The sequence below is a fragment of the Pteronotus mesoamericanus genome, unplaced genomic scaffold, assembly GCF_021234165.1.
Source record: "Pteronotus mesoamericanus isolate MK-2021 breed Mesoamerican mustached bat unplaced genomic scaffold, CSHL_Meso_final contig_182, whole genome shotgun sequence".
In the NCBI taxonomy this organism is placed as follows: Eukaryota; Metazoa; Chordata; class Mammalia; order Chiroptera; family Mormoopidae; genus Pteronotus; species Pteronotus mesoamericanus.
The window spans coordinates 34,747,139-34,764,376 of record NW_026555078.1 but is presented as its reverse complement, the minus strand read 5'-3'; the positions used below and the strand labels follow the sequence as shown (position 1 = coordinate 34,764,376).

General features: G+C 40.5%; 1 protein-coding gene across 3 annotated transcripts in view; it reads left to right on the top strand.

Annotated features, from left to right (window-relative positions):
* The first annotated feature begins 2,119 nt into the window (after positions 1-2,119).
* FRMD6 (FERM domain containing 6) overlaps positions 2,120-17,238 on the top strand; it is a 73,253-nt gene continuing 58,134 nt past the window's right edge. For all 3 annotated transcript variants that reach the window (XM_054567575.1, XM_054567576.1, XM_054567574.1), the window contains exon 1: positions 2,120-2,230. The gene's annotated coding sequence lies outside the window, so the exon portion shown is untranslated. The remainder of the gene's footprint in view (positions 2,231-17,238) is intronic.

The following is a 17,238-nucleotide window of genomic DNA, read 5'->3' as shown; positions in this document are numbered from 1 at the left end:
ATTGTTATATACAAAACCTGAAAAGAAATCAGATTCAGGAACTGTTTTCCAAAATAATAAGATATTAGTCGTTTTTCAATTTTTATTTATATATGAAATGCTGGGCTATCTCATAAGACATCAAATTAATTTAAGGCCTTCCCAACTAGTGTTCAATATATGCTCATTTTGAATGCATATAATAAAAATAAGAAAAAGTTCAACTCTCTACTTTTACATGCCTGCATTGTAATCAGCTACTGTTAACCAATTTTTAATTTATTCTATTAACTACAACTAATTGAAAAAGCAGTCACTGAAACATAGTTCTTATCCTTTTCATAATGCAGTCATGACTCTAAATCATAAGTGCAATATCCTTAGAAACTGCTCTACTTTATGAGAAATAAGCTCTGAATGTACTGTCAATTTTGTGAAAAGACAAAAGATCACCGTTCATGATACTCAGTTCTAATGTCCTTGATGCCAAAATGTAAAAGCTGAGGAGACTACTATTCTAAGTGAGCTTTCTTTTAGCTGTAATGAACACAAAACTGAATTTCTTTTGCCTAGCAAAGCACACAGACTGGCATGCCTTACACCAGCGATTTTCAACTGGTGTGTCACAAGAGGCACACTGGTGTGCTGCAAGCATTTTATAATATATGCAATACCTCACTATTTAGTCAGGGGCACTGACCTCTTTGCCCTTAGATTGCTGAGTGAAAAAATAACAGCCAACACAACAGCCATCCGGTGTGAATGAATCAAAATTATACTCATTTTTTTTTCCTGTCAGGTCAGCAAGAAAATGATTTCTTTTGGTGTGCCACAGAATTTTAGTAGTTTATATGTGCCATGAGATGAAAAAGGTGAAAACCGCTGCTTTAAACCAGTGACGTCTAGCTTTCCACATTTATGTTTGGATCAAAACAGGGGGCAGTTTTAAAGTTGGCTTCTATCAGCACAAATTTGATTTTAGGTGGTGTCCTTTCTCAGGTCCTCCTGTGCCTCCTTGTTTCTCACCCAACTGTACAAACAACCCATCACTCCTTTGGCGAGGAGCCCTGTGGGGCATTGCTGCCTCCCACCCCTCTGGCCAGGCATTACAGGCTCAGCTGCAAGCCTAAGACTTAGGAGGGCAGAAGCCCAGGGGGTTAGAGCTCTCTGGGGCTCTGTGCATCCCAGGCCTGGGGGCCAGGAAGGACGTGGGTCTCCCTCGCACGTTCACCAGTCCCTAACTGCAGGTCCCAGCGGGGACAGCCTCCCGGGAGAGGCATAGATCGCCCCTTTCCCAGACCCAGCATCTACAAATGGCAAAACCCCCTCGATTTCAGTGCCATAAAAACATCTTCCATTGGCCCTAGGCATCATCGGTCCCCCTCTCCAGACACCTTCTGGAGCGGGCAAATATAAAAATTCCTGAGGGGCCACAGGTACTAAACCACAGCAGAGAGAGGCTGCGTCTACCTGAAGAACTGGAGAGGCAGAGCTAGCGGGGGAGGCTTGGCTTCCTCGGCGGCGCCCTCTCTATCCCGAATAAAACTCTCGAGGGCGCGGCGTTCCGAGCAATGGGTGGGCAGGTGGGTGCGGGACAGGAGGACAGGCGGGAAGCTAAGAGTCACGAAGCCTCCTCCGCTGGAAACGCCTCCACTCTGAGTGGCCTCCCCTCCGTCGTTCCGAATTAGTAAGAGGATGCTCAGGCCAAACAGCCACCCCTCGCCAGCCTGAACGGAGCGTTCCCGGGGAACCGGGGTCGGGGGTCGGAGAGGGCCATCGGGCCAGGAGGGAGAAGCGCTAGCAGTGTCCCCTCTCGCCCCTCTCTACTTCAGGCGAGGAAAGGCCTAGATCACAGGGGTCCAAACACACTGTCCTCCTGCGGCCAGCCTCCCTCCCTAGGATCCCAGAGGGGTGGTTTCCTTCGCTTTTTCCCGTCCCCACCTCGCGGCGCCCCTTCGAGGGACGCTTGGTTGGGTCCGGGGCGGGGCCGGTAGGCGCCGCACGTGCAGTCGCGATCTCTGCGCTCGGCTCCCGCGGCTGTGGTGCCTCCCCCGCCTAAGCCGGACTGGGAAGAAGGCGGAGCCTCAGGGGGCTGGGCGGGAGGCGTGGGCGGGGGGCGGGGCCGACGCGGAGCGCTCCCTTGGCTGTTCAGCCAGAAGGGCTGAGAGGAGCCGGGCAGTCGCGGCGCGGACAGGAAGGGACAGAGCGCTGATGTGAGTCCAACGCCTGGTGCTTCAGACTTTTCTTCAAGGTACGAGCGGGAACCCAGAGTCTTGGGGCCCTCCAGCCCGCCCCCTAGCCCGGCCACTGCGCCCCGGCAGCCCGCTGTGCCCCCTGCCGGCCGGGCGGCGACGGCTGGACCGGGCTTTGGGGGGGTTTCAGGAAAGTCGCGAGCTCCTACGAAAGCAGTGTCCCCTTCTCCGCGTCTTTCTTCGCCTTCTCCTCGCTCCCTTGGCCCTGGGCGTCGGGCACTGGGCTGGTAGGTTGTCTCTCGTGAGTCGAAGCTCGCCCACGCTAGGGCGGGAGGACGGGGCCCCGGGGCAACCGAGCTGGGCAGCAAGGGGAGACGCGGAGCTCTGGGGCTGCTTGGGCGGCGAGGGCGGGAGGCCGCCCGGGCTGCTGGCTGTGCCCCTGGGCTCGGTGCGTCGCCTCGGCTCTCTGGTGGTCTCCGGCGCCCTGTTCTGGGGGCGCCTGTCCGTCGCGCCTCGTCGCTGTGCCTGGGCGCCGGGGCCAGCCTCTGAGCCAGCCCCTGAGCCCTGCATTCCTGGGTGCGGTGCCTGCCGCCTGTTGTGCGCGCCTTGGGGCCGGGCGGCCGGGCTGCCTGGCTGCGGGAAAGGACCCGAGCGCAGCGTCTGCTCCATCGTCCCTGAAAGTGCCTAGTCGGGAGAGCCGGAGATTAAGTTGGAGCTCGGCGGCGCCAGAAGGGGGCCTCGGTGGAATGCGAGTTGGGGGCGCAGACTGCAGAATTTGGGTTCCTGGAGGAGCTTGCGGCGCGCAGGCCCGGCTCCAGGCAGAGGAGACCACCAGCCTCTGCTCCAGGATGGCCACGAACTGTCAGGTATGGACGGCTGGGGGCCTCCAGTGTGAGAGGTCCACAGGGATTGTAGCGGCACCTCGAGTCCCGGGACGGCAGAACCGAATGGTGAGGGCGTTTTCTTAAAGGCATGAATAAATGGAGAGCTGTCAAAATAAGCATATTTTAAATTTTGAGTGAAGCTGGTAGATTTTTCAGGTTATGCAGTTATGTGTCCAGAGGAAAAAAACACCCTTTTTGTTTTTATTTTTTTTAGCACAAATCTGTTTGCCAGTATTTCCCTCAGGAGCTGTGGATTGCCCGCAGCAGGGAAAGAAAACTTAGGCAATGTTCTCGGATTGCTTTTGACTTCAAGCCTGTCCTCTGCAATTTTGTTTTGTGTTTTTTTGTTGTTGTTTTTTGTCTTTTGTTTTTTTTAATGTGCAGAAAAAGTATCTCTTGCTGAATTTTCAGTGTATAATTGTGTCTCTTCTCTGGGACCCGGCGATGTTTGTTTATTGGTTTTATAAGCATCTATTTAAATTTAGTTTTTGCAGGAAATACTCCCTGTTACCACAGGGTGTAGTTTACGGATTAGAAAATGCTGCTGGAGAAAGCTGCTAGTGGCTTCATTTTCCAAGAATGTAAGTCATTTCCTTTCTGTGATTTCAGGGAGTTGATATTTCACAGCATCAAAACTTTGTGGGGAAAATTTTCCGTAATACATCTGTCATTAAAAAGGCTTTTGACTTTTTCTTTTTTAGAGCAGTGAATAAATTTAGGCTCAGCAATGTTAAAGAATAAGAAGTTTTTCAGGATCTATAGCATTTTTAGACCATTGTAGAGAGTAATTTTAACAACCACCAAGACCTACAAACAGCCTGCAGGATGGAGAGTGGGGGAGGGGAGGTGAGAAGCGAGAGGCAGGAAAACAGATGCGTTTGCTGCTGTTCTTTGTAGTATAAAACTTCTAGCACTTAATCATTTTCCTTGGATGTGGTTTTGAGAAATAAAGGTATTATGTTATAAATGAAAATACTCCACCATATGAACCAACTGACATTTGAGTTTCATTTCAGTATGTGTGTAAACATACTGGATTTATATTTCATATTAAAATGGGCCTAGGGGGTTATTAGGTGAGAGGGGTCCCCTACGAGATACCTACTGTCAGGTTATCTTCAGGCTATCTTCTTCAGAAAGTAGACTGACTGTAATATGAACTAATTTTTCACCCTTTGAATTGCTTGTAAGAATGCCTTGAGATCTGACACTTTTGGACCACAATTAGCAGCAGCTCTTGGAGTGCTCAAAACATTTTAAGGGCTAGGAAATCTTTCTCTATTTTCACCCCCTGATTTTAGGGGAGCAACAGGGTAAACTGCTAGCTTCAAATACGTAATTTTTTTTGTTTTTTGGTTTTTTTTTTTTTGTATGAACTGGAAGATTTGAGATGCTCCTCCTAGCTTTACAGAAAAACAATACAGGCCAGGATAAGTCTGATTTTAAAAGCAAAATATTGGTGTTAAGTAATAATTTTTAGGTACAGGTTCTTCAAAAGCTGCATGCAGGGGGAGGGGTTGTAGAGCTTTTCTAGTTTCTGTACTTTGTTTCCTCTTTCAACTTCACTTAAAAAGTTTTTGGCTTTCTGAACCAATGACATAATAGACTGTGTAGCCTTTTGTGGCAGATGCTTGAAATGGAAGTTTCAAACAGAATTGCTTTTGACTGAGCTGTCAAGTTCAGAGTTTAGTGTAAATGAGTCCTGTCTCACAACTAACTTTTTTGATAAGGGATTCTTTGTAGTTTTCAACTTCTATGTTGCCCATTTTGATTCCTAAGGCTATGGTTTTACAAAAAACATAAAACCTGCAAACAATTATTTTATTACATGAAAGCCAGTACCAAGAAAAGATTAATTCAGTCCAGATGTAAAAATGTATGTGATTTTTAGATTTGGATGATCTCAACAAGTTTTCCCTTTTGTTGATGAGGCTGCCTGGATCCCAGATGGCATGCACAAATTATCCTTTCGGTGGTTTTCTGAGTTCAGAACTAAATTTAACAGGCCTTTTCTAAAGTCATTTTAATATTGTTTTAGGCCTTCTAAAGAACATTAAGTTTTCTGCATTTATGCAAAAATGGGTTTTTCCTGTTACTCATTAATACAAACCTCATAAATGTCCTGGTTTGGTAGACGGAGCCCGTTTTGTAAGTGGGGAAATGAGGTATTTAGTAATGTGTATCTTTATGGGCAAAGAATGGCATTCAACTATGCCAATTCCGACTCTCTTCTTGTAAAGAAAAAAAAGTTTTAAGTATGTTTACAGTCTTCAGTAGAATCCTATTGGAATACAATTTGTGTTTTCTGATGCAGCATTTGGTCCTTCTGCAATGATCCTCTTATCCCCTCTCCCCTCTGCCAGCAAGAAAAGATACACACAATTTATAAGAAAACTCTAGTATTTTTTCTTTGTTTTTTTCTTGATAATTTTTAAATTGAATTTATTGGGGTGACATTGGTTGATAAAGTTATATAAGTTTCAAGTGTATCATTCTTTCATACATCTGTATATTGTGTGTTACCGGAAACTTCAGTATTTTTTTCAACCTGCACTCCCAACAATGAAGTTATAAAGGGTGTGTAATGCACACTTAAAATTATATATATTTTAGGAAGTCTTTGTATGATATACTTTAGGAAGTTTTTGCATGATTATGTAATTACACATTTTGGGAGTTTGGTTACATTGTGATTGTGTATAAAGCAATCATGCCTAGGGGAGTATAGGAAACGTTTGGTGAGGGCATTTTATGAGTGGTGAAATTTCAGTTAAAATGTATCTTTCCTAAAACTCAAACAAGAAAAATGGTATTGTTGGCCTCTGTAGTTAAACTTTGATATAGGGGTAGTTTTGAGAGGGCTTTTGAATTGCACATTATCCTGAGGAAGAGGTTTTGGGGGCCCAGTAAAAATAAGTAGAAATAAGTTAAAGGGATAATTTGAGAGGAAGAAGGAAGTAGAATGCTGGGCATTGAATTGCAAGGAAAATCTTAACTTAGAAGGGTGACTATTTAAAACAAGGCTATAGTAGGTAAAACTTTCTATTTAAAAGTGGGAATTAGAGAATAAGATCTTTTTAGCTGAGAAAAAAAGGATTTAGAATTAAGGTGCCCTTATAAAGTCTTTTGACAGCATGAAATAGTGCTAAGTGATATTTATTGTGGAAACCTTGACTACATTTGTGTTGAATCACTAGTTTGGTATTATATAGTGTTCAGGGACTGGATGCTTATGATTATGCCCCTCTCCCCACCCCATTTCAAAGACTGGAAACATTTTCTTTTTTTTGTCTTAGCTCTAATGATCCTACAAACAATTAGTCTCCCAGCATTTGGGAGAACTGTAACTTCCCACTCGAAAGCTCTGGGACCAAAGACACTCCACAGAAGTAATGGCTGAAGTTATCACAAAGTTTTGAATGAAAACAAGCAAGTGATCTTATGTGCATTAGTGGTATAATTACTTCTAATGCAAACTTGTGTACTATCACTTTTTTTATGTATCAAATGTAGTAATCATTCAGTATACCACAATGATCAAAGAGGGATTATTGAACACTGGAAAGGGGAAAGAAATCACTGATCTGACAGACACCTGGTTGTATTACCAGAGGAAGAGGAAAAGGTGGTGCTGAAACAAATTCACAGAGGAGCCAAAAACGCTGGCCAAAGGAGAAGACACGGTTTGCTAGTCCTTCCCTGAAGTTGTCTGTAGCACAGCATGTTCTTGAATGCCTTTCCCCACCTATGTGGCCTTACCGAGTGGAGTTCGATTTATAAAGCAGGCAACTACTTGGAGATTTGGGCATTACCTAGGTGATTTCATTAATGTGATAATTGGGATAATTCTGACCAGAAGTACCTACTTAGAACCTCAATATTCTTAACTGATGAACCTGGGATATTTTTAGATGTTTCTAACAACTTTGTCTTTGTACGTATGTATTATAGATCTTTGAGCAGTGGTGTTTTACTGGTATATGAAGGCAGGAAAAAGCAATATTTTATGTTAACTTATTGCCACAGTTTCATGTGAAGGGGAAAATCATTATAAAAATCAAGCAAATTCTGTATTAAGATATTAGGAAATTAATGAAGTATCTTACTTAGTTTCTCAGGTTGTTCTCTGTCTAGTTAACATTAAATGAAGTGTAATTATTTCTCTTCCTTGTATGTATGTATGTATGTATGTATGTATGTATGTAGCACCACTTGTGCTGTCCAGTTATAGTAGATTGTTTTTGTGTGTGTGGGGAGAGGGGTCCCTATGGCTTAATTTCTTTGAATGAGCTTGTTGTTGAATAATTACATGCCACTAGAAAAATGCACAGATCAGAAGTGTACACCAGAAAGTGATCATACTCAGGGAACCAGCATCCAAATTAAGAAACCAGCCCCCCAGGAGCCTCCCTTTGCAGTCAGATCCCTGTTCCATGGGTAACCACTATTCTTTCATTGCAAGTGGTTGGTTTTAACCTGTTCTTAGACTGTATTTAAATAAAATCAAATATTGACTCTAAGTTCTGTTTTGTGTTTTCCCTGTCCCAACATAATGTTTTGTCCAAATTGATGCAGGTAGCAGTAGTAGTTTTCTGAATCTTTCTTTTTTTAAAAAAATTTCTGAAAATGAATATACTTAGTTTATTCATCCATTCTATTGATGAACATTTAGGTGGTTTGGGGCTGATATACTTGGATGTGAACTTTTGATGGCTGAGGAAAAAACAAGCCCTTTGGCACTGAAAGAAGAGTACAGTCTTATGATTAAAAAAGGAAAAAAATACCGCAGAAATGTGTGAGACAAAAAAATGCAATATCACAAAAAACTAAAGCCTCGCCTCAGTCCACAGAATCCTAGTGTTTCAGAGATACAGTTCGGAATATGCCAACTGGATATTGCCAGATTTCAACTGAGAATTGAGAAGAGGGAGGGGAGGGGATCATCAGTGATAGCTAGCGCCATCGTTTTTTAGAGGTGGAGGGATTGAGGTCCCTTGAGATATGAGTGACTCATACAGTCTTAACAGCAAATGACACTGCTGAGAGTAGAAGCTGCTTCTGACTCTGTCTAGTCTAGACTAGTGCCATCTGTGGGCTGAAATCCTGCATCCTGTGACCACCGGCCTAGAGGACAGGGTACCCTTTTCTGATTCTCACAAAGGTGTCCTGTGGACAGATAGACTCAGACCTGCCCAGAGAAAATGGAGGTGTAGTCCAATGAGGCAGAATTTTACTTTCTCAAGCCTGCTCTACCTCTGCCCCTATATAGAGAGCCCTTGGGACATCTTTTTTTCCCTCTCTTCTAGGACTTTCCAGTGCAGCCTTGGTTTATGAGTGCCAAGTATGTGATATATTGAGGTCCCCCCTGACTCATTGTTTCATTGATTGATAAATGATCTAGATTGTGGATCCTAATTTCAAAGGACTGCTTTCTAAGTAGTTTTAAAATAGTTCATTCTGAAGAAAATGGTGCAAAAAAGATATTTTTGCCTCTCCCTGCCATTGTGCCTCCTCCCACCCTTATAGCACACTTCCCCCCCCCAGATCTTCTCCCCAAGTTATTTTAATCCTTAAATATCCCTGGAAACATCCGTATCTACCTAAAACAACAGTGAAATTCTGATGCTGAAATCTGTGGCAGTCCTCAGGAAGCACTTACTGTAAAACATAGGGTTATGATTTCACTAAGAAATCTAATAGAAAGAGCAGTGTGCTTGCAAAGGTTAACTATTGATATGGATGTTTCTTTCATGTTTCCCTAAATAAAAAAAAGGATTTTCACATGGTTCAAGAAAATGCTCAGAATTTCAACCGAGGCTCATTAGAAAGGTAAAAAAAAAACAAAAACGGTAAAATTACAGATGTTTTACAAATGGGCAGTTAATGTATCCTGCTTGAATGAGATACTGCTTATAACAGCAAATACTTACCATGTTTAATCTTAGAAAATGAAAGAATTGTGCTTGCTATAGGGCCACAGTTCTGACAAGTTGCTCACTGAAATTACTGTAGAAAATAGTAATGTGTTTTGAAGACAATATAGAAGAGAGGCAGTGATGGATAACAGTAAGAATGAGATCTTTTAGATCTGTCCGCTGGGGTCCACATCCAGGCTCCACTGCTCTCCAGTGTGTAACCTCGGGCAAGTCCCTCTGAACCGTTCTTCCGCATCTGTTAAGTGGAGGTCCAACAGGGTTGTTTCGATAATTAAATGAAATAGTACAGGTAAAGCAACTAGCATGGTCTAGCATAGTAGAAAGTCAAGTAATGTTAGCTCTTATTACCTAAGACAGACAGAAATGATGTATAGAAGGGTTTAAAGTTTTCTTGGACTTCCCTTAGGCTTTTGTTTGTAAGCAGTTGTTCACAAGATTTTATTCTATAGTGTGGGCCAAAAGTAGGTTTACAGTTGTGAGTATGCAAAACACAGTTTATTCTTGTATTATTATTTATTAATTATTGCATTCTTTTTTGTATGAGCAACTGTAAACCTACTTTTGCCTTATCATGTATTTTGTTTATTGATGGCATTATGTAGGCAACAAAACCTAGTATTTCTGTTAGAAATGAGCAGTCTGTATTGCTGCATCAAGAACAGCTGGCCTATTTTACTGATCACTAATTGATCGAGTTATTTTTCCTAATTCTCTTCTAATTCCTAGCTATCTCAGTCCCCTAGCTTCTGCCTGCTGGATAATTATTTCTTTCCAGATGCTAAAAAATAAATCTACAGATTTAAAAATTCTCTTTATGATGATTAATGTTGTGCAAAGTGCTTTTAAAATTAAAGAGTACAAATGGCCCATGTCTTTTGCTCCTGTGCCCTGTAGAGTTCATGAGCCCTTTTAAAAACAGCCACTGTTATTGGTAGAAGGCAATTGTTGTTTATTCCTCCCAGCCCCATCCCCCACCACTGGCACAGTTTATATAATATGGGTCAGACCTCTTTATAATTTTCTATTATGGGGCCCAGAGCTTAAGATTTTAAATCATTCCTTCAAAGGAAATTAATAGCCTGAAAGTTTCAAAGGAAGTGTTTAAGAAAAACAAACTTAAACACATTAGAAAGACACATTTACATCTAAACAGCATAATTACAAGCCTAGTCAAAATAGGCGCAGTATCCTCCAGAACAATCATGATGTATCATTGTGATATGTTCATTAAAAGGGGGACTTACCCCAGATAACCCTATTCTCTTATGTGTTGTGTAATACTTTGAACTCAGTAAACTTAATGCTTTAAAAATGTTCACTAAGTCCATCAAAAAACAGGTTTTACATCTTTATGAAGTATCTACATCTATGTTGAATACTTTGTGTCAGTGCTACCAAAGCAAATTTTTGTCTAGGTGGGAAAACAAAATACATGTGTGTGGAATGTGGTAGATGTTTCAGATAAATACTAAATGGGGTCCTGGTTTTAGGGAGCAGAAATCAGTGAGGACCAAAGATGGGATGTTCCTAGATTCCCTGGGGCTGCTTGATTTGTGTTGGGCCGTGAGGTCAGGCTGGGATCTTTTTATTTTTTCAAGTACAAATGAGCTTTTTAAAAAACAGCAGAAATGTTCAGGATTTGGTAAAAGTCTCAAATACAAAAAAAAAAAACCCCTATGAAATTGGAATTATTAAATGTTTAATTAAATTCACTTATTTATTCAACATAATATATGCCTGTGTGTACTATGCCATAATGTACTATGGTGCCAGGCAGTGTTCTAGGCCCCAGAGATATATCAGTGAACAAATTAAAGCTCTGCCTTCATGGAGCTTACATTTTGTTAGGAGACAAACAGTAAACATAACAAAACTTTATAGGAGTCCAAGAGGTAGGAAGCGGGAGTGTTGGCAGTTTGAGGTACATCAGGTCCTCAAATAATGTTGTCTTGTTTGATGTCATTTTGTAGGAACTTAACTCATTTGTATCAGTTATCCTGTGGTAAAGTTGGTTTCATGATGTCTTTTGCTTAAAATCACAGACAGATAAAGTCATTTATCAATGACGTTAAGTGAGGACTTACTGTAGAGTGGTCAAAGACAGCCTCGCTGAGATGACTTGAAGGAGGAAGTTAGTTATACAGAGACACTGGGGAAGGTGCGTTCCAGCAAAGGGACTAACCTAGGCCTCAGGTGAAAGTGTGCCTCGTGTGTTCCAGGAATAGTTAGAAAGGCCACAAGTTAGAAAGTTAGAAAGTAGTAGTAGATGAGGTTAAAGAGGTTTGGAGAGCATACCCTGTAGGGCCTACGTGGTGGGCCATTTTAAGAGCTTTGTTACTCTGAGTGAAATGGGGACTCATTGGAGAGTTTTGAGCAGAGGAGTTAGGTGATTTGACTTTTATTTTAATAGAATCACTGGCTGCAGCATTGCGATAGAAAATGGGGCAGGGCGGCCAAGGGTGGAAACAGGGATACTGCTGTTGTAGTAATACAATTGAGAGATGCAAATAGCCGTGGAAGAGGAGGTGAGAACTGACCAAACTTATTTTGTAGGTTGAACCAATAGGATTTCCTGGCCAACTGTTTGAGGACTATGAGAAAGAGATCAGAGTAAGGATAACATCAAGGCTTTCTGCATAATTACGGAGTTCCCATGAACCAAGATAGGGATCTCATAGAGGAGGAGCTGGTTTGGGGAAGATAACTATGAGCTGTTTGAACCATGTTATGTTCACCTTCTAAGTGGGGAAGTTGAATATGGTGTTGGATATAAGAATCTGGAGTTTAAAGAATAGGTCTAGGCTGCAGATAGAAATTTGGAAGTCACCAACAGAATTCGGGTGAGGTAACTTTGGGAATGTGTGTAGACAGAGACAGTAGTCCACAGATAAAGCTTTGGGTCATATCAATATTTTCAGTTTCTGGAGAAGAGAAGAAATCTCATAAGATAATATCTTAAGCTAAAGGATTACACACAGATTTCTACCATAGTGTACATAATTGTTATTTTTAGAAGAAGTTAATTCTGTTGACCCACACCATGGGAAGAAGGAACTATGAGTTATTTTTCTGTGGTGAGGTGCTTGGGCTTGAGCCTGTGGTGCTTCAGCCTTTAGAGGTGAGTTGATAAGGAAGAACCTGTAAAGGAGACTGAGGAGCAGCGAGAAAAGGAGGGAAATTAGAATACCCTTGAACTCAAAGTGTCTCGGGGAGGAGAGAGTGAATCAGTGGTTTCATGGGTTGGTTAGAGATCAAGTAGGGTGAGGACTAAGAAGTGCTTGGTGGTTTTAGCAGAAGTCATTGTTGACTTTGACCTGAGCTATGTCAGGTCACCTGAGCTACGTCAATGGAGGATTGGGACAAAAACCTGATTGGAGGGGGCTCAAGAGAGAATGAAAAGCTTATGAAAGATAATTCTGATTTTCAGTTCAGTGTCTTATAAATATTCAATTTTGGATGTGAGTACATTTTAATATGTCTGATAGAATGTGGGGTGGGGCTTTGGAATGCTGGGGGCCCTGAGGGTCTTCCACAGGCTCTGGTAGGGATGAGGAGCCTTTGAGCTTCCCCTGAGTTATTATTAGTAAAGCTCTAGTGTGTGAATTGCAGTCTGTTTCTTTGAAAAAGGAAAAAGTTCTAATGCAGTTTCTTTTTATTTTTTTAATTGCATCCCTTTGAATAAGAACTTTATCTTGGAAGCACTGTCACTTTGTTAAGACTTTCTTGTTTGTTTTGTTTTCCAGTTCAATCCATTGATCCTTTATTTGAAAAGGATACAACAGAGCCCCAGTGAGACCTGTGGTTTGAGTTGGCTTCTTTTTCAGCAGTGGTCATAGGTTTGAGTTGAGGTGTCCATGCACACATTGTAGTACCTCACAAGCCTGGACGCCCTCATTCACAGAGTGGATGCGCACGTTTGGGGTTCTCAAGAGCCAGAACAAATGAAGTCATAGAAACATTGCTTGTTTAATATTTCTTTCTCACTTTTTGATGACTTTCATTGTGAATATTATTTCAAAGCATGTGATTAAGCAATTTTCATAGCTCTGTATTTTGTCATAATTATGCACCAAGAATTTTCTCTTGTGGGAATTACCTTTGAATTATAATGCTAACTTTCTATAATACTATCATCAAAATGAATCAACAAGTCTCTAATACTAATTACCTTTTCTTTCCCTAAGCTGATTAAAATGCTAACACATAGGCCTTTAATGCTTAAATATTGTTTTTGGGTAGTTAAAAGCTTACAGTGATTTTAGAATTAAAACTGTGTTACATGTGTTTGAGTGTTGTTTGATAATAAAGTATAGTAGTACTTTTTAGAAAGTTGCTAATTATGGGAAAATGCTGGAAAGAGCAAGGATTTTTATTTGCAGTGGATTATGGCACATGTTTTTTGAGAAGTGGAGCTCCGGTGATGTGTGTTTCTAATGGGTTGTGGCATAATCATGTCAGCATTCTCTTAGGTACTGCTCTGTCAACACTGTTTTATTAGAATCACTTTGAATGTTTTTTCAGCTGAAACTTGTAAGTCACTCTACAGTTAGTTAAATGAACATAATTGGCTTGTAACAGAAATATGCAAGGCCAAGGTGAAATAATTTGGCAGTACTAAGCATTTTACATGGTAAATATTGGAGTGTGCAGAGGTGCAAACTAAGCAAATTTTGAAATAAATGTTAATTCTCTTAAGTCGGTGACTACGGGATGAACTCCAGATCTGTTAGTGTGGAATTCGACACTCCAAACCAGAGTTGCAAGCCTGTGGCCCACCAGAGAGGTTGCCTGCAGACGTGTTTTGGTTCTTAACACAGTGTTAAAAACATTTATTTGCCAACATTTAAAAATTGAGAAATTTTACATTAAAAATTTTTGATATCACACCTTCTTTTGAAAACCTGGAAGGCGTGACAGTGATCTTTTGGAGCAATATACATCAGCTTCGTCTTTTCTATGGAGTGAGGGTTCTGCTGTTGGCATTTTCCACCCTGCAGGCTTCACTCCTTTGTTACCTCTTCCTGTAGGCATGCGTATACTCTCCATGCGTTGTAGTTACTTGACTTATTTTCCAATGTCATTTCAAAGCTCCTTAAGTCTAGGCCCCGTTGCTTTCCCTGTTGTCCCACCAGGCACAGACACACTTAGTCTGGATCATGCTTCCTCTCCTTCCACTGAACTGAGCTGCATATTGCCTGTATCACTTCATTGGAATGTGGCAAATGCTCCTGTATGCACGTCTTTTTGTGTACTTTTTTCTAGCTCTCCAACTGTATTACATATTTCGTGAGGGCAATGACTGTATCTGATAATTTACAAGGGCCTGCAAGTTTTTTGTAAATTTACTAGAATGACATGTTCATATTTAGCTTCCAGTGGACAGTAATCTGTGGTTATGATTCTATGGAACAATTCAAAAATCAAAATCTTGTGTAAAATCCACTTCTGCAATAGGCCTCCCTCCCTCGCTTCTTTTCTTCCCTCCCTCCCTCTTCTTCTCTCAAGGATATGTTTATTGATTTGAGAGAGAGGAAGGAGAGGTGGGAAGAGAGAGAAAGAGAAAAGAAAAAAACCATCAATGTGAGCGAGAAACATTGATCATTTGACTCCCATATGCATCCCAACTGACAATCTAACCAGAAACCTAGGTAAGGAATCAAACTGCAGCCTTTTGGTGTACTATGGGATGCTCCAACCAACTGAGCCACTCAGCCAGTTCTCAGATAGGGCTTTCATAATTTACTCTATCCATTCCTTTGTAGCTTTGTAGGAGCATTTATGTAATCTGTTTGAAAAGTAATTTTCAACCTTTTTCATCTCATGGCATACATAAACTAATTATTAAAATTCTGTGGCACACCAAAAAGTGTATTTTTTTTGCTGATCTGACCAAAAAGAATAATTTTGATTCATTTACACTGAATGTCTATTGTTGTGTTGACTGTTGTCATTTTTTTTTTTTTTTTTTAATTTGACAATGTGAGGGAAAAGAGGCCAGGTCCCCTGACTAAATAGTCAGTCATTGCATGTTTTAAAAATTCTCATTTTGCCCTGGCTGGTGTGGCTCAGTGGATTGAATTGAGTGTTGGCCTATGAACCTAAAGGTCACTGGTTCGATTCCTGGTCAGGGCACATGCCTGGGTTGTGGGCCAAGTCCCTAGCTGGGGGTGTGCAAGAGGACCAGTCGATGTTTCTCTCACACATTGGTGTTCTCTCCCTCTCTTTCTTCCTTCCTCCCCTCTCTCTAAAAATGAATAAATAAAATCTTTAAAAAAACTCTTGTAGCATACTAGTTGAAAACCACTATATTTGAGTATTCATTTACTAAACACTTCATTTACTGCCAATTCTCTGATTCTGTTATGTAGGTGGATTAAATTTCCAAATAAATGAGTTGTTACTACATACCATCTTAATTATTTTAGATATGCTGCTTTCTACTGACTAATACTGTTTTGAATGTCTTTTTTTTTTTTTTTCATTCGTTTGAGAAATAGTGTATACAGAAGACCTGGAGAAAGTATGAACTTAACAGGCATGATGGTACTGCTTTCCTGAAGCTTGTACCGTTTAGCTGGAAAGACAGATAGTAACGGGGGTATATAATTGTTCAATTTTAACAAGTATTACTAAAAAGCAGGTTGTGCTCTGAGACCTTATAAAAGAGCTCTCTGGTCCGGGGGTGGGGGCTGTAGTGGGAGGTATAACGCGACTAAACTTAAAACTTCTTGACTTTCTCATAATTCCACAGCAGTTTGTAAAATATTCTGAATGTAAAAACTTAACCATAGAAACAAACAAATTAAGAGGTAATTTCTAAAACAAAATAAGGCTTTAAAAATAAAACTTTTCCTAATAATTTGCCATTGGCTGTAGTCATTGCATTAATGATAAAGAATTTTAATTTATAGCTCTAGAGTTCACTGTCATTTGCTTGGTACCTGAGTTGTCTTCTGTTTAAATAAGTAAACGGGAAATTGGGCCAGAAATTTCAGATATAGCTAACTTGCAAAACAACTTTTATTTTATGAAACTAATTTTTTCAAAGATGTTTTCAGTAGGACTTTTCTTATGGCTCTCAAATAGGTTATAAAAAAGTATGTTGATTTATTTCTTGAAGAGGAACTAGCGGATAGTACCTTTATTTTATACTTCCAAGCCCATGACTGAAAGTGATTAATAGTTTATCAGTCTGATCTTGGAGTGATATAAATATGGTGTCATAAGAAAACCTCAGCAGTGAAGTTGGTGACATATGTGAGAGCCAAAAAACAGTAGAGTTTTGTGTGGTTACATATATTTTATCACAACAATCAGAAAAGCTTTAAGTATTGTTTCCAAAGAAAGTAGAATTCTGTACTTAACCCAACTAAACATAGTGGTAAAGTTAATTTTTTGCATAGTTTAGTGTCACACTGAAGCAAAAGTCAGCTGCTGCGGTGGTGCCATTTCTGAAATCTCTATTGAGAAATTCATGTTACCTGTGATTATAGAAGGAGATTCAGAAAAGTTAACACATTTTAGGAAGTTTTCAAATAAACCCAAGATTTCCAGATGTGATCTTAAGGAAATTTGAGGAAATAAGATCAGGGAATAGTTTTTAAGAAATGTCAAGTGTCACATAGAATTTAAAATAAATTCCAAAACAAATCTTTTTAACCTCAAATATTAGCTAACTGAGCCCACATTCATGTTAAATCTACAAAAAGGATGTTGAACTGCTCAGTTGTAACATACTAAATTATTTTACTTATACTGATACCTAGAGAAATTTTCATGAATTTCAGATGTAGAGTAAAACCTAGCAGGGAAAGCAAGTAGAAGTTATCTAATATATAACACACTTTAATAATTGCCTTATGGATTCTTGAATTAGACTTGTGTTTCTGACCAATAAGTTTTCAGGAAATTTGTAATCAGTATATTATAGATATAGGATCTAAACTGATGCATTTTAATGTATGAGGTCTGTCCCAAGAAAGTCCAGCCATTGTTAATATAACGAGGATGGTTTGTGTAACCTGGCAGCCACGGAGAGTGGACTGGAATGTGCATCAGTGAATGATTTCACTGTACTAGTTGAGGGAGGATGGTCGATGCCAGGAGTGAGCATGTGTACTGTGTGGCCATCACATTTAAAATGACTGAGCAAGTAGAGCAACAAATCTGTGTCAACTTTTGTGTTAAGCTTGAACATTCTTACGCAGAAACTATTCAGATGATTCAGAAGACCTCAGCTATGGGCAA